The 24,437-nt window shown below is 39.7% G+C and overlaps 1 protein-coding gene across 10 annotated transcripts in view; it reads left to right on the forward strand.

The window, feature by feature from the left end:
- Window positions 1-24,437, forward strand: part of arvcfb (ARVCF delta catenin family member b) — a 336,448-nt gene that overhangs the window by 669 nt on the left and 311,342 nt on the right. The gene's annotated exons all lie outside the window — the stretch shown is intronic.

A 24,437-nucleotide genomic window follows, 5' to 3' on the forward strand; every position in this document is an offset into this window, starting at 1 on the left:
AACTGCGCAAAATAGGCAGACAAATATATATATATATATATATATATATATTTGTTTTTGCTCGTAGCTAGTCCTGAACCCGTTTTGCTAATGGATGCAGTGATTTGGAACGAGCACTAGCCGCAACGAGCTGTCAATCATCTTTCTAGTAGTCCATTGTTTTGCTCCTCCTGTTAGTGACGGAGTTACCATGGAGAGTCTTCCGGTCTCCCTCCGGTAATTACCTTATTTGGAGAAGGGGCGGCTATAAAACAGTTTGACCGGTGGAGTTGTTGTTTTAATGCGTAGTAAACGCTGTGAATGGAAGGGAAGGCTACAAAACGTACATCAGCCAAGACCTCAGACAAAGTAGGATGCAGTTAAAACCATTTACTGTGAGCATGGGGATTCACTTTGAAACTCAAGGTTTGAGATATTTACCCAGAGTGTGAACGTTGTTTCCTTGTATTTGTTCTTTTACTCCTCATGTTGGCTGCGCAGAGAAAGTTGGAAACACATTTGTTTACACTTATTCTCAATATTACTAAAGTAATACTTTGTATGCCCATGTAGCTGAATTTTATACCAAGGCAAATGAGTGGATAATGGCAGGAAGACCAAGACATAAGCCAGTTTGAGCACAAAAGGGTTACAAATGCGCAGTATAAGTATGCTCTTCGTTTCATCCCAAGAAATGAGCACAAAATGAAATCTGACTTAATGGCTAGACAAATTCAGTATAAAAGTGCATTTGAATTTTGGAAAGAAGTTATGGCCATGAAAACTAAGGTTTCTCTGCCATTTGTTGTTGAAGGTATCTCTGGTACAGATAATATTTTAGAACTGTGGCGGCAACATTACAGGAGGCTATTTAATTGTGTACATAGTGATTCTTGTAGTGTAAATGACATTGATAGCGCAGATGCAATTTTGTGTCATGAAGTCCATAAAGCGATCACAAAGCTGTCAAAAAAATAAAGCAGCTGGGGAATATGGTATCTCAGCCTCGCACTTAAAGTTAGCAAATGCACGGTTAGCTCCTCTGCTTTCCATTCCATCTGCTTTACAGCTTTTTTCACACATGGGGTTTTACCTGACTCTATCCTCACGGTTTTGTTAGCCCCTCTTATCAAACATAAAGCTAGGAAAATAGGCAGCTTGGAGAATTAAAGACCAATAGTGTTGACCAGTATTATATCTAAAGTTGTTGAAATAATTCTGATGGACAAGATCTCAAAATTTGTTGTATCTTCAGTTAGTCAATTTGGCTTTAAAGCTAAGCTGGGTACAGATATGTGTATCTTAAAGAAATTGTTGCTAAATATAAGACACAAAGTTCCTCAGTTTTTATGTGCTTCTTGGATGCTTCCAAAGCCTTTGATCAAGTAAATCATGGAAAATGTTTTAAGAAATTAATTCAAAAGGGTGTACCTAATTTTACTGTAAGAATCTCAACTTATTGGTATGCTCAGCAAGTGATGCTGGTCAAATGGACAAACGGTGTGTCTGCACCATTTAATGTTGGCAATGGGGTCAGACGGGGGGATTTTATCTCCTATTCTTTTTCATTTCTATCTGGATGAACTGTCAACAAGACTTAAGTCCTGTAATACTGGATGCACAGCTGGCAATCTTGTTTTAAAACAATTGGATGTATGCTGATGACCTGGTGGTTTTCAGTCCGAGCACTGCAGGGCTGCAACAGTTGCTTAACACTGCTTAACACATTTGTTCAGGCTATGGCCTGGAGGATGACCTTCAATACAATGCAGTGAAAAGTGTGGTAATGATACGTAGAATTAAGGAGGATAAAGTACTAAATTTCCAGATTTTTATCTGTCAGAAACAGTGTTAAATGTAACAAATAAAATAGAATACAGTGGGCATATATTTGTCTGATGATGAAGACATAAATAGTGTATTTTCAGAATGTAGAAGATTATATGCTCAGGAAAATACAATAGTACGCAAGTTTGGATCTTGTACAGATAAGATGAAAATAATGTTTAAATCATTCTGTACACCTCAGCCCAACTCTGGTTCAAGTATAAAAAAGGAAGCTTGCAAAGGCTGCAGGTGGCCTATAATGACACTTTACATGTGCTTCTCAGGAGGCCTAGATGGACCAGTGCAAGTGAGATGTTTGTCTCAGTAGGATTAAACACCCTGCAAGCTAACTTGCGTAAACTTATGTATGGCTTTATTTGTCAATTGAATGAATCTGTGGATCAAGTTATTATGTCTCTAGTTGATATCAGATGTAGTGCCATTCGTTACCAGTCCAGGATGTGGAGACACTGGTACATTTGTCTTTTTAATGTGCCTTTTTAATTTGTTGGATTTTATTATTGTTTGTTGTGTTTCTTTTTGTATATATTGGACTTTGAGTCTGTAATAAAGTTTGAATTGAATTAAATTGTAATATAATAAAAGGTGCATTGGCAGTATTATTGTTAATTATTGTGATCAGTTATTGCAATCAATCATATTTCCTAATTCCTCTCTTTCTCATCTGTCATTATGCTTTCAATACTCCCTGGGATCTTGGAAATTATAATCTGTTAGGTGTGGGTTTCCACTGCAGTAAGATTAAATAGGCTGAATATATTATTGGCATCCAAAGCATAAATTCCAAACACCTGGAACATTGTAGCCAAGAAGTGTTGAATTGCAAGCAGAGCTTTGTGATATTAATATTGTGTTGCATTAACTGATATCGCAATGACGTAATATATGTGATACACTGTGCAGCTCTGAGTATTATTGTTTGTACAGCTTTAACAACCAATGTTGTTTTTCTTTTTAGCTATTTGTGAAGACCCATTTTAGGATACTGGTTCCTTAGGGTAGGAAAGAAGCACAGTTAAAGTTGATTTAAATATTTGTCCTTTGCAAGAAAAAAATCTATAATTTGAAATCTACAGTCTGCACTAAAAGTAAATACATTTAGTTTTGTTCTTGTTGACTTGTACTGTAAATTTCTGAGGAAAACCATAAAACAGGGTGCAAAGCAGCACAAGAAAGGCAAAGTGAGAACTCGAGGAATTTGAGAACAGGGCCAGCCCAAGATTTTATTTATTTATTTTTGCAAAGTTTTAATTCCTGTAGCTGCTGCTATAGTGTGGAGGTTATTACCCAATAGCTGTTGATTAATGCCTAAATAAGTACTGATTTCTCTTTTGTTAGTTAGTCTCTTAAAATGAAATTCTATGTAGGCACATTTAGATTTTAACAGAATACACTTTGGGCTCATTTGCAGTCAGGAAGCAAGTTGTTCTGAGATTAAAATGTTTGCAGAGCAGTTTCTGGACATGACCAGAATCTATAGCCGTTAAAAAGTGAGCAAGGCTCCAGAAGAGGACTAGACATTAATACTAATGTTAAAATATATACATATGTTTGTTTGCTCTTACACCGACGCACAATGTGCTGAAGAAATATTTATGTCTGTCCTTTTTTTCAGTTCTCATTAGTTAACTTTAATGAAGCCCTATTTATTTTGTTAATCAAACTTTTCTTTACTTTTTTCTTCCTTTTCTGCTGTGACGTGCTAAATAGAGTAGCACCAATCTGTCTTTTTTGTGCTACCAATTGACAGTTTTTTTAAGTTTGATGTGACGATTCCCATTTTAATCATTCAATTTTTTTTATTCAAAAGACCATAACACCAACAAGATAAAAAAAATATATGTTGCAGGTTCTTCGATAGAAGTAGTAGTTTTCAATCATCCCTATTTATGCATCAGAACATGCCCCTAACCTTTTTTTAGATTTTTTTTAAATAAAACTCAAAACAAGTCCATCAACCTACATGCTGTTAGTTGATGTTTTTATAGACTGAGAGAGTTACAGTGGGGTGAACAAGTATTTGATACACTGCCAATTTTGCAGGTTTTCCCACTGGCAAAGCATGTAGAAGTCTTTCATTTTTATCATAGGTACTCTCCAACTGTGACAGAATCTAAAACTAAAATCCAGAAAATCACATTGTGAGATTTGTAAGTAATTAATTAGCATTTCATTGCATGTATTTGATACATCAGAAAAACTATACTTAATATTTGTTACAGAAATCTTTGTTTACAATTCCAGATATCAGACGTTTCCTGTAGATCCTGTAGGTCTGCACACACTGCAGCAGGAATTTTGGACCACTCCTCCATACAGATCTTCTCCAGATCCTTCAGGTTTCAGGCTGTCGCTGGGCAGTACGGACTTTCAGCTCCCTCCAAAGATTTTCGATTGATGATGATAAATAGAATCCACCTGTGTGTAATCAAGTCTCCGTATAAATGCACCTGCTCTGTGATAGTCTCAGGGTTCTGTTCAAAGCGCACAGAGCATCATGAAGACCAAGGAACACACCAGGCAGGTCCGAAATGCTGTTGTGGAGAAGCCGGATTTGGATACAAAAAGATTTCCCAAGCTTTAAACATCCCAAGGAGCACTGTGCAAGCAATCATATTGAAATGGAAGGAGTATCAGACCACTGCAAATCTACCAAGACCCGGCCATCCCTCTAAACTTTCATCTCAGACAAGGAGAAGACTGATCAGAGATGCAGCCAAGAGGCCCATGATCACTCTGGATGAACTGCAGAGATCTACCGCTGAGGTGGGAGAGTCTGTCCATAGGACAACAATCAGTCGTACACTGCACAAATCTGGCCTTTATGGAAGAGTGGCAAGAAGAAAGCCATTTCTCAAAGATATCCATAAAAAGTCTCATTTAAAGTTTGCCACAAGCCACCTGGGAGACACACCAAACATGTGGAAGAAGGTGCTCTGGTCAGATGAACCCAAAATCGAACTGTTTGGCCACAATGCAAAACGATATGTTTGGCGTAAAAGCAACACAGCTCATCACCCTGAACACAACATCCCCACTGTCAAACATGATGGTGGCAGCATCATGGTTTGGGCCTGCTTTTCGTCAGCAGGGAGAGGGAAGATGGTCAAAATTGATGGGAAGATGGATGGGGCCAAATACATGACCATTCTGGAAGAAAACCTGTTGGAGTCTGCAAGAGACCTGAGACTGGGACGGAGATTTATCTTCAAACAAGACAATGATCCAAAACATAAAGCCAAATCTACAATGGAATGGTTCACAAATAAACGTATCCAGGTGTTGGAATGGCCAAGTCAAAGTCCAGACCTGAATCCAATCGAGAATCTGTGGAAAGAGCTAAACACTCTCCATCCAACCTCACTGAGTTCCAGCTGTTTTGCAAGGAAGAATGGGCAAGAATTTCAGTCTCTCGATGTGCAAAACTGATAGAGACATACCCCAAGCGACTTGCAGTTGTAATTACAGCAAAGGGTGGCGCTACAAAGTATTTACGCAAGGGGGCCGAATAATATTACACGCCCCACTTTTCAGTTTTTTATTTGTTAAAAACGTTCGACACATCCAATAAATTTCATTCCACTTTACAATTGTGTCCCACTTGTTGATTCTTCACAAAAAATTTGAATTTTATATCTTTATGTTTGAAGCCTGAAATGTGGCAAGAGGTTGACTAGTTCAAGGTGGCCGAGTACTTTTGCAAGGCACTGTAGTTATATTCCCACACTAAAAACAATGTAGAAGTTAATTTGTGTCACAGAAAGTGTACTTTTCACAATTTAATCACAGCTTTTGCCAGTGTGGTCCACCATGGCTGCCCCAGCATGACCAATCCGCTTTGACCCGCAATGAATCATGGAAAATGATGGACCGCGAAGGATACTCACGACCCATCCTTCAAATCGGGCAAAAAAAGGACACATTTGTCGGCCGCATTTGAAGGAGTCTCGGAAGAATTCACATTAGATTCTTCAGGAGAAATACAATGCATAACACTTTGGTGTGAGGAGTAGACGTATGGAAGCCCTACAATGTAGCTCTTAAATGTAATCAATAGAAAATAAATTACCTAATACAACAACCCTGTGCATCTCAATGTAGATGTTTCAAGTAATGTTCTACAGGCAGAGAAAATGTTATCTTATTTGTATTAGCCTTGGGTCTATCTCGATGTAGTTTCATGGTCAGTGTAGCATTTCATATCCACTTGTGAATAAGGTTTAAGGAGCAACTGGAGTGCTTTATAGTTTTCCTAGTGTCTTGATCCTTATTGAACTGTGCAGAAATTACGTACTGGCCCTCTCTGAGTGCATAAGGTATCGAGACTAATAGAAGGTACAAATACATTTGTCAGTCAGTCATTTTCTACCACTTCTTCCGTAGTGGCGCGTGGGGAAGCTGGGGCCTATCTCCAGCAGTCTATGGGCAGGAGGCGGGGTACAACCTGGACAGGTCGCCAGTCCATCACAGGGCAAACAACCATGTACACACTAAATCACACCTAAGAGAAATGTAGAGAAACCAATTAACCTAACAGCCATGTTTTTGGACTGTGGGAGGAAGCCGGAGTACTTGGTAAGAACCCATGCATGCACGGGGAGAACATGCAAACTCCATGTAGGAAGACCCCCGGATGGGAGTCGAACCCAGGACCTTCTTGCTGCAGTGCTACCAACTGTGCCACTGTGCAGCCCTAAATAAATCTGTAATATATTTTATATGATTCACATCGAGCATTTATTGAATAGAAGAATCTAATAGTACAAACCCCAAATATACTGTCTGACAGGTACGTTTACATTCCTGTCAGACAGTATATTACATACATTACCAATATATTATTAGCACCTGAAAATGTGGATTAAAGCTGTTTTGTAGGAATGACTCAGCTTCCCTAGTTAAAATTCAGTGGAATGATGAGACTATCAATATTATCATCTTCTTTTAGCATAAGATGCTTTATTATTAAGAGTGGCTTGAAACCAATTTCTACCAGTAAACTTGGAAGGATTATTAATTATTCGTACTCCCAAGGATTATAAGTGTCATTTGATTTGTTTTTCTGTGTTTATTTTCTTTGTGATTGTATTGTAATTGTTCTTCCTCATGTACAGCGCTTTGAATGTCTTGTTACTGAAAAGCGCTATATAAATAACCTTACCTTACCTTACCTTACCTTACCTTACCTTACCTTACCTTACCTTACCTTACCTTACCTTACCTTACCTTACCTTACCTTACCTTACCTTACCTTACCTTACCTTACCTTACCTTACCTTACCTTACCTTACCTTACCTTACCTTACCTTACCTTACCTTACCAACATGTTTGTGTATGTGGAAGCTGAAATGACTGTGATTCAGAAGTTCCTCTGCTATTATGGATTGTGCATGATAGATTGTGCATGAGAAGTGTGTTCCGGTGGCTGTGAGCTGACTGAAGTGGTGTGTAATAGCAAGTGGATGGGACAAAGCCAGTCCAGGCCCAGAGTCAATGGTTCTTTGTGGAGGAAGCACCTGCAGGGCTCTGCCTTCTGCTCCTTAAGTGATTAACATTCACCTCCAAACTCCATGCTCTTCCCACCCTCCAGCCCCTCAGCCACCCATCCTGACTCTGCTCTGTTGACTTGGCACCTGCTCGGCATCATCCGCCCTGCAAAGCCCATTACTCATGTCTTTGTCTTGATAGCCAAAGCAATGTGACTAAAAAACTTTGTTCAGCTTGTGCCCATTCAATTATTGTCTTTCCCGTAAAATCAAGTCTTTATCCCTGTTTATTTGTCCAATTGGTTAATTAGGTGTTGGATGGGCACATAAAGCATCTGTTGGGTTAAAATGCATTTGTAGGAAAGGAACAGACTTAATGAACAGATTTACTGATGTTCTCAGTGAAGAAGCAAAATAATTTGTTGAAATCCAACATGGAGAGGTTTTGAGAGCTTCTCAATTTTATTTGGTGCATCTATTCAAACAGTGGGATGTTTATTTGAACCAATGAACAAAGTCTTAACTAAAAAGCATTACTTTAATCTGAAAAGTCAGAACCTTTTTCTGCATGTTTTGGTTGAGACTTCTGACTTAGTTACAAGAGAAAGTTAAGTTTGAAGCTAATCTCAGTAATAAGACTGAGAGACTTTGACATAAATAATTAGAACAAGAAAAAATGGTATATTTTAACAGTAATAAAACATGTTTCAGCAAACCTATCTACAAGTGCACTACATGGTTTCTAATTGTGTGTCTGATCTTGAATGAAACTGGGTCTGTTGAGCTAGTCCACCTAGACTCATCATGGGATGTGTATGTTGATGGTATTGGTTCACTCGCAAGTCGCTCCACAGTATCTCAATAAGATCAAGGTCTGACTCAGGACTTTCCAGGGCACAGAGTCCAGTTCTGCTTCAACTTTAATTTGCTTTAAAGATGGTCTCACATTTCCCTCAAGCACCATCTGATCCTCAGTTGACTTCCTGCATCTATGTTGGTGAGCTGGCCAGGTCCTGAAGTAGCACAAGCATACCCAAACCATGATACTTCAGCTCTATGCTTCACAGTTGGTATGAGGTGATTTTCATGGAATGCTGTATTTGGTTTATGCCAAATGTTTTCTCTGTTCTGGTGTCAAAATAATTTGTTTGTAGAATAATCGGTTCAAAGAACATTATTGCAGGAGTTTGGGTCTGAACACAGCTATTAAATAAGCATAGACTGCATTTAGTTATTTTTATTTCAAAATCTAGATTGCTCAGACTGATCAAACGTAAACTGGATAATTCTACATGCAAAATAAATTCTTTAAAAAAAAGGTTGAACTTAATTCTGTTTGCGAAAGGTAAAGGTTTCACAAATCCTCTCCATGTTTGAGTAGTCCATATATTCCATTTTTGTTTGTTCTGTCTAATTCTAAGGTACTTCTGATGCTTTTCATTGAAAACCTTCCTTTGTCAGGAGTTTTAGTGGAAATGGAATCGGGCGCATACAGGAGAATTGGAGCCTTGTATGAAGGATGGAAAATGTATTGAGAAAATTGTGTGGTCACACCCGTAATCAGAACAGTAATATTTTTTTAAAAATCCATTCATTGGAAGTTGAATTCAGTCAATGAAAAACACAAAATGTTCCCCTAACACATCTTTGTTAATACCAGTGGCATTGGTTTTAGGCTATACTCAGATGCTGCTATTGCTAGTCATATTCTCAGTGGGATTAATTTTTCTTTCTCAGTGAGTGGTTGTGTCCTTAAATTGCAGGGTCAGAGCAGGCAGCACCCTTCCATCACACACACAATGATGCTTGTTTCAAATTGGTTTTAAATCAGATTTTCTCAGCATCATTCCCCTGCCCAGTTGTTGGGACCTCCGTCTGCTTTGTTATTAGAGCATCAAGCGGCCTGAGCTTTGTAACATGCTGACTCGCTGATAATCCACTCCCCTTTTCTGACGCCGCCCCTGTGTCAGGGCTCTGTATTAACAGATAGTGCTGATTGAATTCCTCTCCTGAATATTCCCAAGCCCTGCCCACCTTCCCACCTCCTCCCCCTCTTCCTTGGTGGATTGAAAAAGCTTTACATCTCTGTTAAGTCTGAAAAAGAAACATACACATACACACACACACCCAATAAGATGAACAAACACATGTTTACTCTGAATATTCCCCTTGACTGTGTCATAATTGGATATTTATCAGTCTGCTGCCAACTGAGATGCTGGTAAACAGAAACATGTTTGTCTGTTTGTCAACTCATCCTGCTAGCTTTCCATATATGCTATAGCATACCTCCCTGCTCTACTCCCAAGATCTGGGTCTCTGTGTCACTGAAGGATTACCCCACCCTCCACGTTCTGGTGTGCCTTGATTATGTCCAGGGGTAAGAGCCGCTTAATTGTAATCACTGGAGCTGCCCTGAGCACTGCAAACAGAGGAACAGAGATCAGCTCAGGATGCACACTGAAGCACCATGCGAAGAACAGGAAAAAGCAACACTACTGCTCAAATTACCAAATATTATGTCCTAGCTCTTGAAGACAATTATATTTCAGTTAGCTTAAAATGTTTAGGCATGTCCAATGTGTCATTTTAAGTGATTTTAAATTCTTGCATGCAATTATCTGTTACTGACAAAACTAGATAACGCAGTTTTACTCTTTGAATTATCTGAAGAACTGAGGACAGCTGAGAATGTTTTTAAAATTTTTTTTGTTCATTTCCTAACAAAGCACTCATTGTCTAACAATGAGTGCTTTGTTAGAGAGTATATCTTTGCTCAGCTGTTAATTAGGCTTGCATTTGAGTTTTAAGAGTAATTACAAAAATATGTTTCATTTAATTTCAATCAACCTTTTGGCATATTCTTGGCATTTATTAGAGTAATCTTTTTTTATCTGCATTTTTTTTGCATATACATGTACCTTTATTCATATTAAGAATGTTATTTAGTTTATATATGTTGTTTGTTTTATTATTATTATTATTTATTACATCATATATAGGGATGATGCAATATATCTGCATTAATATATCGGTATCTGCCCCATAAGTAAAACTTGGTTGATATTAACAGCTGATTTTTATTTCTGTATTGTTGCCTTTTGTGTGTTGGTTGGCCATGTGGTATTTGTTTGAGGATGTGAAAGCGATAGTGATGCAGCACAGGACTGTGGTGTGGTTGTTTTTTCACAGTGTCCAAAGGGTAGGGAAATATCGGTAACATTGGTTATCGGACAATATTTTCAAATTGGTGCATTGTTTTCACTTTTCATCCTTCGTATTGTAAAGCTCCTCAGCAGCTTTGCTTCTGATATCTGATATCTGGGATGTTTATCACTGCATTTAATTTGTGTTGTTATGGCATGTATGAAGATTGTAGATTGCCTTGCAGCACAGAGGGATGAAAACACACTGATACTAGAGTGAAGGCATGAAGTTTTTTTTTTTTTGTTTTAGGAAAATTGAGTTTCTGAATTCCTGTAAACTGTGTAAATTAGAAACAAAAATAACTATTATTTACTGATCGAGATCAGGAATTAGGAAGAGTAAATGGAGGAATTATTAATATGAAGACGGTTTGGTTGTCATAAAAAAGCACAGGGGGATTTAACACTACACCATGTCCTCCTCTGCTCATATAAGGTTAGCCTCAGGTTAGCCTCTCTTACTGTCATATTTCCTGAAGTGGTTTATTGTTTTTGGACATAACCAGGCCAGTATTTAGGTAAGATCTAGGTCTAAGCCAACATGTGAGCTCGGTGTCTATTTTCTGTCAATTTTATCACTTTAGGCAGTTCACTGCAGAAGACCCCTCCCTGACAGACTGTGGCCAAGCTGGGGTCTCCTAACAATAGTTAGGGGGAAGGTCACAGAGCCCTGAGAAGGCTCTGACTCTTGGTTCAAACATGGACAGGTTTTAAAGGAATATCTCCCCGTTACCCAGATGCATATTGGGCCAGAAGAGTTTCTCCCTGCCTCCTCGCCAGGGAGAAACGTATGATTTTATGTTAAGAAAACATATGGACCATCAATCATTGGTATAAACATGAAATTTTCTGACAGGAGGCTCATTCGGCCCTAAAATATAAATATTCATAAATTTTGTCTTTAGTCCAACTTTTCTTTACGTTTTTTAACTTTCCTTTTCATGCTATTGCAATTTACTTTTTTATGATTTTCCATCAGTACAAAGTACTTTTTTCATATTTTAAAGCACTTTGAATTGTATTGTTCCTGAAATGTGCTATATAAATAACCTTCCTTGCCTTGCATGAACACTTTTAGAATGACTCAAAATGCCAACCTTCAATTGATACAATACAAAATCCTTCATGGAAGGCACTACACAAGAAAAAGGATGTTTCAAATGGAGTGCTCTTACCAACACATGTCCAAACTGCATGGGAGATTTACCTGATGAGTATCTACATGTTCTCTGGCGCTGTCCACCAGTCTGTGGCTTCTAGCTAAAAGCATGTGAAGACCTATCAACATGCCTAGAGTTTACAATTCCAACCTGCCCCTCTCTTTGCTTCTTGGTGACACCACAAAAGTAGATATGGAAACAAATAGATGCCACATCCTTTTTGCAGTCTTAAGCATTGTCTCCAATAATTGAATACATCATCACGTGGCGTAGGGGGTATGGCCATTGTCACCTCAGTATCAGTGTCTGGGGGTTATGGGGATGCTATTTCCAGGGTGGTGCTTTCCCTAGGTGGACTACACATTTGGGCTTTGCCCTGGGGTGGCGGTGGGTCTGGTATGGCTGTGTTGGCAGTGGGGCAGGGGTGCTGTGGCCGCTGGGACTGAGGTGGCGCTGAGCCGTGGGCCACTGTGCCCTCTTGTCTGGCCTGGTTCTCGCTGGTGTGGGTGGGTCCAGTGGACTGGGGTGTCAGGCCATGGGTGGCCCAGAATAGGTTCTGGGGCTGGAAAGGGGGTTTAAGGATTTTGGTATGTCTGGGTGGACAGTAGGGGTCTGGAGGCCTTCGTGGTGCCCGTGGCACTGGCTGGTCTGGTGGATCTCTGGGTCCTGGACTGCCAGCAGTCAGCTTGCTTCCTCATGGTGCCTTTGGAGATCTCTGGGGGTCCCTGGCCTCAGTCAGTGATGGGCTGGTGTAGGGACTGGGGCTAGCAATGTGGCTAGGTTGGGGGGCTCGGTGCCATGTGTCTCTCTCTGTGCTTCTTTGAGTTGGGAGCGTCTGCTCCTGTGCTGGCTTGCAACCTACTTCTGTGCTGGGCTTGGCTTGGTGCTTATTGTCTGGCTGCCTGGTACTACTGCTGCCTTCCGGAGAGGGCCTACCTGCCCTTTGTTGCTCTTAGGTGCAGTTTGAGTTCTGTTTACTTTCTCTGCACTGCCAAGCTCTTCACTTGCTATATTTCAGTTCATCAGGCCGGGGGGTCTTCCAGCCAGGGGTTGGTGCGGGTTCCTTGGCCGCCGGGGACCAGTTCCTGGGCTTGGCCTGCGCGGCTGGGGCTAGCAATGTGGCTAGGTTGGGGGGCTCGGTGCCATGTATCTCTCTCTGTGCTTCTTTGAGTTGGGGGCTTCTGCTCCTGTGCTGGCTTGCAACCTACTTCTGTGCTGGGCGAATGGCCAGCTTGGCTTGGTGCTTAATGTCTGGCTGCCTGGTACTGCTGCTGCCTTCCGGAGCGGGCCTACCTGCCTTTTGTTGCTCTTAGGTGCAGTTTGAGTTCTGTTTACTTTCTCTGCACTGCCATGCTCTTCACTTGCTATATTTCAGTTCATTCAGGTTTTTTTTTTTTTTTACCTTGTCCTGTCTGGCAGAGTAGCACTCAGAATCGTTATCTGAGTGCCAAGAAAAAGCTCAACAGATTTCTTTTCACAAGTGCTAACGCCATAATGCTCTGCTTGATATTTAGAAAAAAAACATTATTAGAAACTGCTTTGGGATTATTTAAAATTTTATAAACACGGAGATGGAAACGAAAAGAGAGAGAGGTTGGGAAAAAAGGAAAAAGGGAGAGAAGGAGAAAAGAATGGACGAGAGAAAGAAGGATGAAGAGTTGTAATCTTTTGAGTTGTAACACCCTAGAAGATTGCTTCTACACCTGCAAATACATATATAATAATAATATTTTTACCAAAAAGTGCACGGGACTAACAAATGCAAGATGTATTTAGTGGTAACTGCAGCTCAATATAGAATATCTGTGTATTTGTTAACATCTGAATCTAAACACCTGTGGGTTTAAGTGTGAGCGTGCTTGTTTATACAAGGTTTCTCCATAAAAATATGAAATAGTGAGTGTGAAGAGCCACAGACCTGCCCCCCTGGACCCGAGACAGACATGGAGGAGATCCAAGCCACAGACATCCAAAAGCCCCCCTGGGCATGTGAACCCCAGGAGAATCACACCTGGGAGTACAGCAACCCCCCAGAGAAGGAGGCGTAGACGAGGGGAGACCTTGTCTATGCCAGAGCAGATCCAGCCATGGACCTAGAGAGACCCTGGAGACCCTGGGACACATCAACCCCGCCAGGCCCTGGCAAGCAGGCACTGAAGACAGGCAGGCGGCTCAGACTAGTGCCGGCACTGCCTGAACCGGAGCAACCCCGGCCCAGACCCCATTCTGACCCCAGCCCCCAATGACCCCCATCCCCACCCGGAGAGGCGGCCATGTACAAAAGAGGGGTCTCAACCCCATGAGCCCCAGTATGAATCTCCCCACAGGGCCATCCCCAACCAGGACACAGATATCTCCCGAAAAGCCGATGAAGACACACCCACACAGTGCAAGCTCCACCCACGGCCCACTCCAAGCACCCCTGCCGCATTCTGCCCCCCACCACACAGCACACTGCGACGGCAAGGCAAGGGCCCCGTGCAATGCCACCCCAGCCTCCGCCCACAGGCGCAACAAAGCAGACACCACCGAGCACCATGCTCGCAACAGAAGGTTTATTAGACTCTATTGTTTAGGTGTTTGTTATTTCCCTGGATTCCTAGGTTAGATGTTTTAGTTTGTATTTTCTTCTAGATCTGTTTTCTCCCTGTTTATGTTCTTTTGGTAGTTTCATTGTTTACTTATTTCTGTTCACTTAGATGTTATCTCCCTTGTCTCCCCTGCTCATCTATGCTATTTTGCCACTCTCTATTAGTTGCCTTCAGTCTCCCTCCACCAGCAGCTTCTGATTCCCTTTTGATTAGCTCCCTTGGTTCAGTGGTCCATTCTCCACTCACCCTCAGTATTTATACTGTCTGGTTGTCATTGTTCTCCACTGGTTCCTCCTGTAAACTACCCTGTTGCCTCCACTACCCTGTCTTGTATTAGTTTGTAAGTCCTTTTATTATTATTATCAAAGACCATATTACTCTCCTTGTGCCTCCCTCACCGCTGTCTGCATTATGGTCTAACATCCACTTCATGACATGATCAGATTAAATCGTGAAGTAATTAAAGATTCCCACCCCAAACAGAAAGGATATTAGCCAACTGGATCCAGCCTTTTACTCAGAGATATTTTGCATTAGAGGCTCGTTGATTGTGTACCATGATCTATAAAATGATAAAATGATGATAAATGATCTATTTTCAGTAAACATAAATTCAGTAAACATAAATTGTAATAAATAAGAATAAATAGTGGTGTAGCTGTTTTGTGCAGGTTATCTTTCATCAGTGGCTCTTTTGCACCACTCTCACTTTATTCTGTGTCCTTCTCTGGTTGGCTTTATAACTGCTATATAGCACTGATGTAGCAATCATAAAGAAAGTCTATAATAGACATTTCACCAAGTCTATCATATCCTATGGACTGTTTAGGGTTTCTTTTGATTTCCAGCGACAACTTTCTTTTGTATCTTTCAGTTTCCTAACTTTTGGATTCTTCCTCAGTTTCTTGAAGTGGCTGATACCTTTCTTACTGATAATTTGCGACTTTGTTTCTATTTGATTTCTGCGCTGGAGCTTCAAAGTGTGAAATGAGGTTGGCACATCATCAAATGGTTTCCTGCTGAAGGGGGGGGATAAAGTGTCTGACTGGTACATACAATTTGTCTGCTTTAATCAGTAATTGCTTCAAAGAAAAAAAACGGAGGAAATTAACTGGGAGCGAAGGGTATTTTAATATTTCTCTGTTGCATAGTATAGTCAGTCTCCCAATGTCCATGCCTTCTAAACCTCATCAAGAAAAAATGTGATATTAGGTCTTTGCTGTCCGTGTTTCTCTAACATTTTAAGGATCCTGCATTGGTTTTTCTTCTTATTTGACTTGATTTGGAAGACCTTTCTCAATTCTCTAAATTTTTATGTTACTTAAGCCTCTGTTAAGAGATACTGAGATCTCTGCTTCCTTCTGCAAACGTCAATGGTACATGCAAACCGCAAAATGGTAAAATTAGGAAATGAACTGAAATGTGGTTGTGGCTATGGTTTTCCAGTCACAATGACCACCCAAAATGCTTTTATATTAAAGTTTACATTCATGAACGCTCACACATACTCAGGGCAACTCAGGGTACAATTCTTGCCCAAGGCCACACCGACGTGTGGTGGGGGAAGTTGGAATTAAATCCACAACCTGTCAAATGACTGCTCTGTCCTCTAGAGTTTTCTATGCAAATTCCAGCTCTAAGGAGGGTTGATACAGGTGTCTGTTCACAGAGATAATGACTTAAGTGTCAGAATCAGCCTCGAGTCGCACTTAATTCAGTAAAACATTTTGGTTTTATTTCAACAGCACAAAAAATAAGGACTTTGTGTTTAATAATTATTTCCTTGTTGTAACCGTGAGTCTATAATTCCCATACCGTTGGAAAACCTGTTTATTTCCCTTTTCCTGTAAGGAAAATGTTTTTTCTGAATTGAGCATCAGAGTTGACTATATGGGTAGCGCCCATTATATCTTGCTAAATCCTCTCTGCCAAGTTCAAATAGCCTATTCTGCTTTAGACTCATTTTTGGATTAAATTATTGCAGTTTGAAAATAAAAAACATTTTGGCATTATAACCGTGTTTAACAGCTAGGGGGCTCAGTAGTGTGTGGAATAACCTTCTTAAAATCACAATAGCCGCAACCAGGAATTGTCATAATTGAGGCAATGTGGTTGTGTTGGTCAGTCTGGTATGACCGGCATGTGCAAGCTGATTCCACAAGTGTTCAATTGGGTTGAGGTCAGGACTGTAGGCAGGGCGTTCCTAACTCTTCATTCCCTAATTCTGGAGGTAGCCTTTGATAAACTCCAGTCTGTTGGAACAAGTGCTGACATCTTAAGAGTATATAGTTCTGTTCTCTGATAGTGATGATATGGAAATGCCACTGGTTGCAAAATCTCATGTTGGCATCTCTCTGCAACGCAAGCTACAGACAGCTGATGTTTCACTGCACTTCGTGTTCATTGAAAAATTTAACATTCTCTTGGATTCGTTCACTCCGTTGCTCCTTGGTCCTTTTGTTCTATTTTATAGCGTGCCTTAGAACATGTTTATTGTTTAGGCATGACAACAAATGCTTTAAATCTATAATTAGAACATGGTTCCCTATTAGAATTAAAATCTGACTCAGAATGAGGAAGGGAAAGGTTTCATATACAGTGCACTATACAGTAAAGGAGTAAATAAAATGAAGACAAAATTAAAAGCTTGTTTAATTCGTTCAAATAAATTGACATTCAAAGCATTAATCTCTTTATATTATATCTCCTCAATTATAAATACATATTTCTGTTTTTAATGGATAAAAAATATGCTTCAGTAATTTTGAAAATAATTTAAAGCTGTCCATTATATTTTTTGCACTTTGAATTAAATGTGAAAAGATAAAAAAAAATTGTAGATAAATGATAAAACATTAATAATGTGTTCAATTATGCCTAAAGACAAATAGTACAGAATATGAAAATCATAACTTACAGCAACCTTGTGTTATAGGTAGACATGATGGCATGTGTTTGATGAGAAAATATTTATTTCAGTCATTTCAGACCTGAAGATTGACATTTGGACACCTTTGGTTTGCAGAAACATTTTTATGGTCAGAGCCCAATTTTGTCTCCATGGTGCTTAGATATTTACATGGAAAAATTAAGTTGAGTTGTTTTAAAAATTGCATTAATGTGTAGAGTATCTAATACTGTACCACAGCACTTTTTTTCACATACCCTGTAAGAAATTTGTTACCTTTTAATTTATTATTTGATGTTACATTTAATATGCTGATTTACATACACTCATCGTAGGCATGTATATCATATTCATACTTTAATTTTTTGTATCTATTTGACACACTATTTCCCGGGTGGATTAGTAATTTTTTTTTTGTCGTGGATTTAATCTTAACTACAGAGGGTCATAATAAAACATACATACTGAAATATAGACATGCAACTCCACTCATATTTTGTTCCTTAGCAAGTTGCATAGAAAGCAGACATGTTCTAGCTATTTAAACATTCCCTGACTAATTCTGGCTTGATACTGTATTCTATCACTCTTATTGACAGAAGTAGGGGAGCTCATTTACACTGGTTTGTGTGACATGGACCAGGCTATTAAGCAGAGTTAATAATTTTTCAACAGGTTTGAGGTTAGGGTCACACCCAAAACCTAACATTAGACGTCTTTATTGATTCCAAAACCAGCTTGATACATACTTTGGGTCATTGCCCTGTTAGAACACCCAGTTGTGTCCATTTTGAAAATGGATAAAGCAGGCTTATATTCAGCTTATGGAATGGCCTTGATCCCAACTCAACAGAAATTGTGCTTAGAAGTTGAGCCTATGGCAGAAAACCAAGAATTTTAACAAAATTTTACTAAATTTGCTAAAAAGACTTCTGAAATATCATACATCATTATGACAGAGAACTACTAATGGCTACGAAGAGTGTGTGTTGGATCTGGAGCTTGCTGTGGGACATTTAATCAAATATTTTTAGGTGTGTAGGTATGTTTAGATATTTCAGCCCGTATGTATGCTTCTGAGCCTGTGTGGATCAGAGAAAATACACAATGAATGATAATGAATTTAAACAAAATAGATACCAGTGTTTGTGTATATGCCAAGCTTTTTTTTAAGAACAATCAAAACTAGTCACAGGAAGCTGAAATAAGACTGATATGTTTCATTTATACTTGGAAGCTGCGGTTCAAGTGTCAGTAAAAGAATCTAATACACCTCCTGAAGTTAAAATTCCAACTTTGATGTTTGGGGGTTTCTTAGAAGCACAGACCTCAAAATCCGACATGGTTGCAACACATATAAAACACAGTGATAGCTACAGAAATGGAGTTTAACAAAAATTCAGACTGAAAGATTCACCCTCACCACCTGCTCCTTCCAATGACTCCTCCATGCATCTCCCCTCCATCCAATCAGCATCAAGTCTGCATGCCTCTTCAGCCAATCACCCTCTGACACTTCGCTTTTAAGGATCGCCAGTCATGGATCCCTCCTGCTCTTCAGCCGAGCTCGACTCTCCTCCACCCCACCTCCACCATCTTCCTTCCAATCTCCTCCCGGTCTCCTCACCTCCTCTGGCCTTCACCCCACCATCAGTCGGATCCCAGAGGGAAGACATCTCTAATCCTAAGCATAAGATGTCCATTCAAGCTCATGATATTCTCAGCAGTCATGTCTTCCTCTGGGGTCCGAGCGCCAAATAAATAATTACTTGCCAATAAACGTCTTTGATCGCCATCTTTGTGTTTCTTATTGTGAGTCTTTTCAGGTTGAAATAAACGTTTTATTTGCTGCTTTGAATGATCCGCTAGTCTAGCCTCTTTTAGCAGACCTGTTGCTACTGTTCGTAATCGTTCGTAATCAGTTTGTATTTGTAATTGTAGCCCTCTCGCTGAGCTCATCAATGAGCAAATTCATGGGTTTTCTGACTCACAACTGAAATGCTGTTAAGTGATTATATTTGCAGATTCAGATTCAGGCTTCCAAAGTAACAAGAAACAACGGGAAAGCCTTGAAATTGAGAAACAGCTTACATTACCTTGTTAAAAAAGTTTGTTTAATTGTCATTCATAAGGCAATTTTTCTATTGATTGACTTTTCTAGTACTTGATAAAAACAGGTGCGGAAACTGAAGTGCTCCTTCGGGTGTTACCATGTCACATTGGGGAAAAGCAACAATAATGTTTTCTGCTAAGCAAAGAAAAAAACAAAAAATCTATACTTTTTGAGAGAATCAAATCCCACATGTTACATGATAATGACAACGGGGAACTAAAGCAATGGGTAAGGCAAAAAAAGAAATCCCAATAAAATTTTTACTTCAGCTTTCTGAATGAGAAAAGAAAAAAAAAGAAGACAAAAAATCAGTTAACAGGCTAAAAATACTGTAATGTAACTCAAAGAGCAAAAAATGTATATTTACAATTAAATCGTGTTGCATTTTATAATGACACCCCTATACAGACAGACCAGAATTTATTGACTGGAAAAAAAAGGTCGAAAGAATCATACAGGTGTGAATATGTGCAGATTCAGTACGTGGAGCCTCATTAGACACTTAAGGTCTTTATTTTCACTTCACTGATGTTTTCTTTCCTGCTGCACTGTTCATTTTTTCTGAACATTCACAGGAGGTGTAATTTAGGTGAGAAAGGTGACAGAGTGCATCAATAATTTCAGATGATTTAAGAGAGAATATCATACCACAAATAGTCCTAGAAATTCGCCTATAAATAAGTAATGAGATCAATCTTTCGCAATGTTTTCAATGTTGCTAATGACTGTTTTCTGACTTTTAATGAGCTATAAGGATAGCATGTAAAAAAAAATGTTTTTATAAGTATATGACAGGCTTACAGCCATTAGTTTAACTTTGCATAAAAATGTGATACAAGTAAGAAGCAGCAACAGTGCTGCTGTCTTCATATAAAAAGAAAAAAAGCCTGCCTGTCAGTACATTCAGACTTTATTTATGCCTGCTTTTACCCATTGTTTTGGATGATGCGAGGACAATTGGTCAACATTGTTCTCACCAAGCCTGATGTGTCACCACAATAGTCCCAAGGAAATACTTTAGATAATATCTTTTTTTGTGGCACTAATGGCCTTTATATTTTTGTTATTTTTCAAAAGTAGGGAGACAGTTGGTGGGGTGGAGAGAGACTGGGACTCAAACAGCTGGGTTGAGGACTGAGGCCTCTGTATATGGGTTGCACAGCCTACCGCTACACCACACGCCGTGCCCCAAGATCAGACTTTCTTGCTCTTTACACAAATGAACCTGGACAACATGCAAAACTGTCTCATACAGATCTGGTCATTGCAGAGTAACAGGACATGAGGTCCTCCGATGTCTCAGATTATGTCTTAGTAAGATTAATTGATGTAGTAAAATTTCTTTGAAGACAGGAATTCATACAGAATTCATACTTGGAAGTCGGACTTTCTGACTTCCAAGTTGGAAATTTCAACTGCAAAACCCTCAAAGAATTGGAATTACGAGTTGGAAAGTCGGAGCAACAGGACCATACCCGACTTCTGCATTCAAGATGGCTGCTACTCACATCAACAGTGTTGTGACTTTTTTTAGCCGTTGTGTATTTTTTTGTAGTCAGATGTACACACTACTTTTCAATTATAATAAGATGTGATGTTTCAGCTGTGTTTGCATGCATACAATAGTGCATAGAGCAGTGTTTATTGTCATTGTTATTGTTGTAAGACTGCTGTTACAGCTGCTAGCAACACGAACAAAAACAAAGAGGAAAGTGGAACGCTACAACTTGGAGATGACGTAAACTCCAACTTCCAAGGTTAATGGAATGCACCACAAGGTTGGGAATGAAACCCCAGTTAATTTATTTTGTGTTCATTTGTGTTAGTAATATCTTGCCGTATTAGACAATTCCTTTGTGTTTAGTTACTAATTTAAGGTCACTAGTTTTATTTTTATTTTTTTGGGGTTCAGTTCAGGGTAGTTTGCTGGCTAATCAAGCACAATAACACCATGGGCACTGAACACGCTTTTTGCCTTTGGCAGTGTGAGCAGGTGTCAAGTCCTGCTGGAAAATGAAATCAACATCTCTATAAAGCTAGTCAGCAAAAGAAAGCGTGAAGTACTCCAAACCTTCTTGGTAGATGTCTGTCTGGACTGTGGACTCCAGGGAACCCAGTGGACTAATGCCAGCAGATGGCTTGGCACCCAAAATCATCACTGACTGTGGACATTTCACACTGGACTATATGCAACATGGATTCTGTGCCTCTCCACTCTTCCTCCAGGCACTGGTCCTTGATTTCCAAATAAAATGCAAACTTTCATCTGAAAAGAGGACTTTGGACCACTGAGCAACAGTCCAGTTTTTTTCTCCTTAACTCAAGCAAGACACTTCTGATGTTGTGTCTCATTCAGGAGAGCTTGAGACAAGGAATGCGACATTTGTAGCCCGAGTGTAGGATTCTTCTGTGCGTACTGAATCTTGATATGCTGACCCAGCCTCAGCCTGAATGGATTTTGCTTGACAATTCTATTAAGGCTGTGGTTGCTGGTGCACCTTTTCTACCATACCTACCTTTCCTTCCACCTAGCTTTGATGAATATTATTGGATACGGCACTCTGTGAACATGATGCACATGATTTATGTTTATTTCCATGTTGTGGCCAAGCAGCATCACGTACCTAATTTATGCAGGGGTCATGTGAGACGACCTCATGAAGAGGCTGTCAGATAAAGACAGGAAGATGTTTTTCTCCCCTACTTAAGAGCTGGCAGTGAGAATAAAGGGACACTGTCACAACATGAATGTGTTGAAGGAGATGCCAGCTTATTCATCAATGCCAGGCTTTATGTGTGGGAGGGTCTTTGATGTGCAGGGCTTGCGTTGCAGAGGTCCGCTGTGGATTGCGAAAGCCAGGAGCTTTGCCCAGCTGGGACAGAGTGATGGTGGATGCAAGCTGCTTTTCCTGCCGCCTACTGCAAAATGTTCTTGGTGAGAGGTTAACAGACCATGATAAAGAAGTAGTTTCATTATGAGAGATTGGGTACGAAAAGATGCTCAGTTTGAGTTTTGAGTGTTTACTTTAGAATTTAAGACCATCTTTAGTGATAATTTGTCATAGCCTAGTCTCTGTTTGAAATGTTGATGTCTCGTAAAGGGAGCTCTGTGTTTTTGTGTGTCTGTGCTGTCCAATTTTTTGATTGTGATTAAATCAATTCTTGCTGCTGCAGAGCTTTGCAGCATAGAGGGCAGTGCTGCAGTGGTTATGAAGCTTTTTCAGCTACTGACCGACATATACTGCAGTAATGTACAGCGGCTTCTACAAACACAGATTTAGGTAATTATGCCAAGGACTTCTGTCACATGATTTGCAGAATAATATAAGCACTAGAATCCACATAAAGCATTTAAACTTGACTGCTGATTGTTCTAAAATAAACAAAGACTGTCTTTGCATTTTTCCTTCCCTACTTTGACAAGTGTGTTGAATAAATTTAAATGCATGTCCTCAGTTGTTGCTATGGTATCTGTGCAAACACCCCTTCATCTTATGTGCCTTAAACACTGTAATCCTCTCATTCTGGTAGTTGCCCCACTTCAAAACCTCGGTTCCAGCAGCCCCTCTCCGAACTGTTGCAGTGTGGGGCCCTGTTTGTGCCAAGGTGCTGAGCCTGTGTTACTTCTGCTCATTCAGCCGAGTTCACTGTATTCACAACCGTGCTGTACCACCAGGGAACACCACGGAGGCCTATAAGAATCTTTATAGGATGAACTGATATGTGTAATGCCAGTTTTCATGTCCATGCCTGTGTAAAATTACAAGCCCAGTGTTAGTGCTAGCCCTGCAGCCTGTTCATCCATTGTTCTTATCTATAGAGGAGCTACTGTATAGGCCTGCACTTGGTTGCTGCTGGGTAAGTGATGGGTGATTACTTTGGAGCTCCAAACTGAGCTTTGGATTTCTCTATGAGGAAGCAGGGGAGTGAGAGTGAAAGAGATGAAGGGATAGGGAAGACTTTTCATCAATGGAGCATGGGTTGATTTATTCTGTCACTGTATTTGTTGCTGTTTCTTGTGTATATGTTCATCTGAAGACCTTTGCACTGGAAAAGGAAAATGATGAGGAAATCAATAGTCTCAGCTTGTGTGAAAATCAAACCTCTAATCTTTCAGACTTAGCGCATTCCGGTTGCAAGTCGGAAAACCAGTGCAATTTGCTAAATGTGGCGGTGGTAACCACTATCCACATTATGAGTCAATAACTATGTATTTGTTGCCATAGTATGCGCTCAAACACTAAAGAGGTTGTACTGTCCTATGTGTTCCACTAGTTTAATGAGACCCAAACTGTCAGTGGTGCCAATACATAGTTAATATCTACAACATTCACCACATTTTTTATGCACTGCAGCCATGTTGTAGGTGCATTTCAGGCTGGGAACTTGGAAAACCAGATTCCTAGTACAAATAGCATTCATCAAAAGACAAAAAGGTAAATGTGTATTGATAGTCACACTGTTTAAAATCAGAGCCAACTATTACATGTTCTAATGTTGATGAGTAGATTTTAAGTAAATATGATTATTGCTTAAACCATTATGCCTTTTTGTCATTCTGTTTTATATAGAATACCATCAGAAGTAGCTAAGTAGTTAATTAGCTGGATTATCTGCTTGGGTACCCAGCCTGCAGCAAGCTGTTTTACTGACATGCTACTTGTAAATTACTAACTGCCAACTCAAAAATGTTTAGGTAAGAATAATGGGTGGCACATGTGTATTTTTAAAAATTCTGGGTCTTGTTTGCTGGTTCTCCATATCAGAGTTTAAATCTTTAAGAAGCAAGTGAATTCTTTGTAGATGTGTCACTTAATGCAGGAAGCACTGAGACAGCCTATAGATTGGAATGGCAAGAAATGTGTGTAACAATGGGCAAAGTACCTTCTAAAGATAATTCTAAGCAGTGAACAAATAAGTAACTCCTGAAAGTTTTGCAAAACATTGCGTTTTACTTTTTGTTTTGTACTTTTCTTGTGTTTCTCTTACAAAAACATTTTTATTAACTCAAATCTAATGTTCTTATGTTTTCTAAACTTTGCCAAGTCACGAGTTAAAAATGAAGAGAAAGGTAATGAAGCCTCACCACCTTTGGTCTTTGGGAATTATATTAATACTGTGTAATGTCTTAGGACATTTACCTAA

Source organism: Girardinichthys multiradiatus, chromosome 12 (genome assembly GCF_021462225.1).
Source record: "Girardinichthys multiradiatus isolate DD_20200921_A chromosome 12, DD_fGirMul_XY1, whole genome shotgun sequence".
In the NCBI taxonomy this organism is placed as follows: Eukaryota; Metazoa; Chordata; class Actinopteri; order Cyprinodontiformes; family Goodeidae; genus Girardinichthys; species Girardinichthys multiradiatus.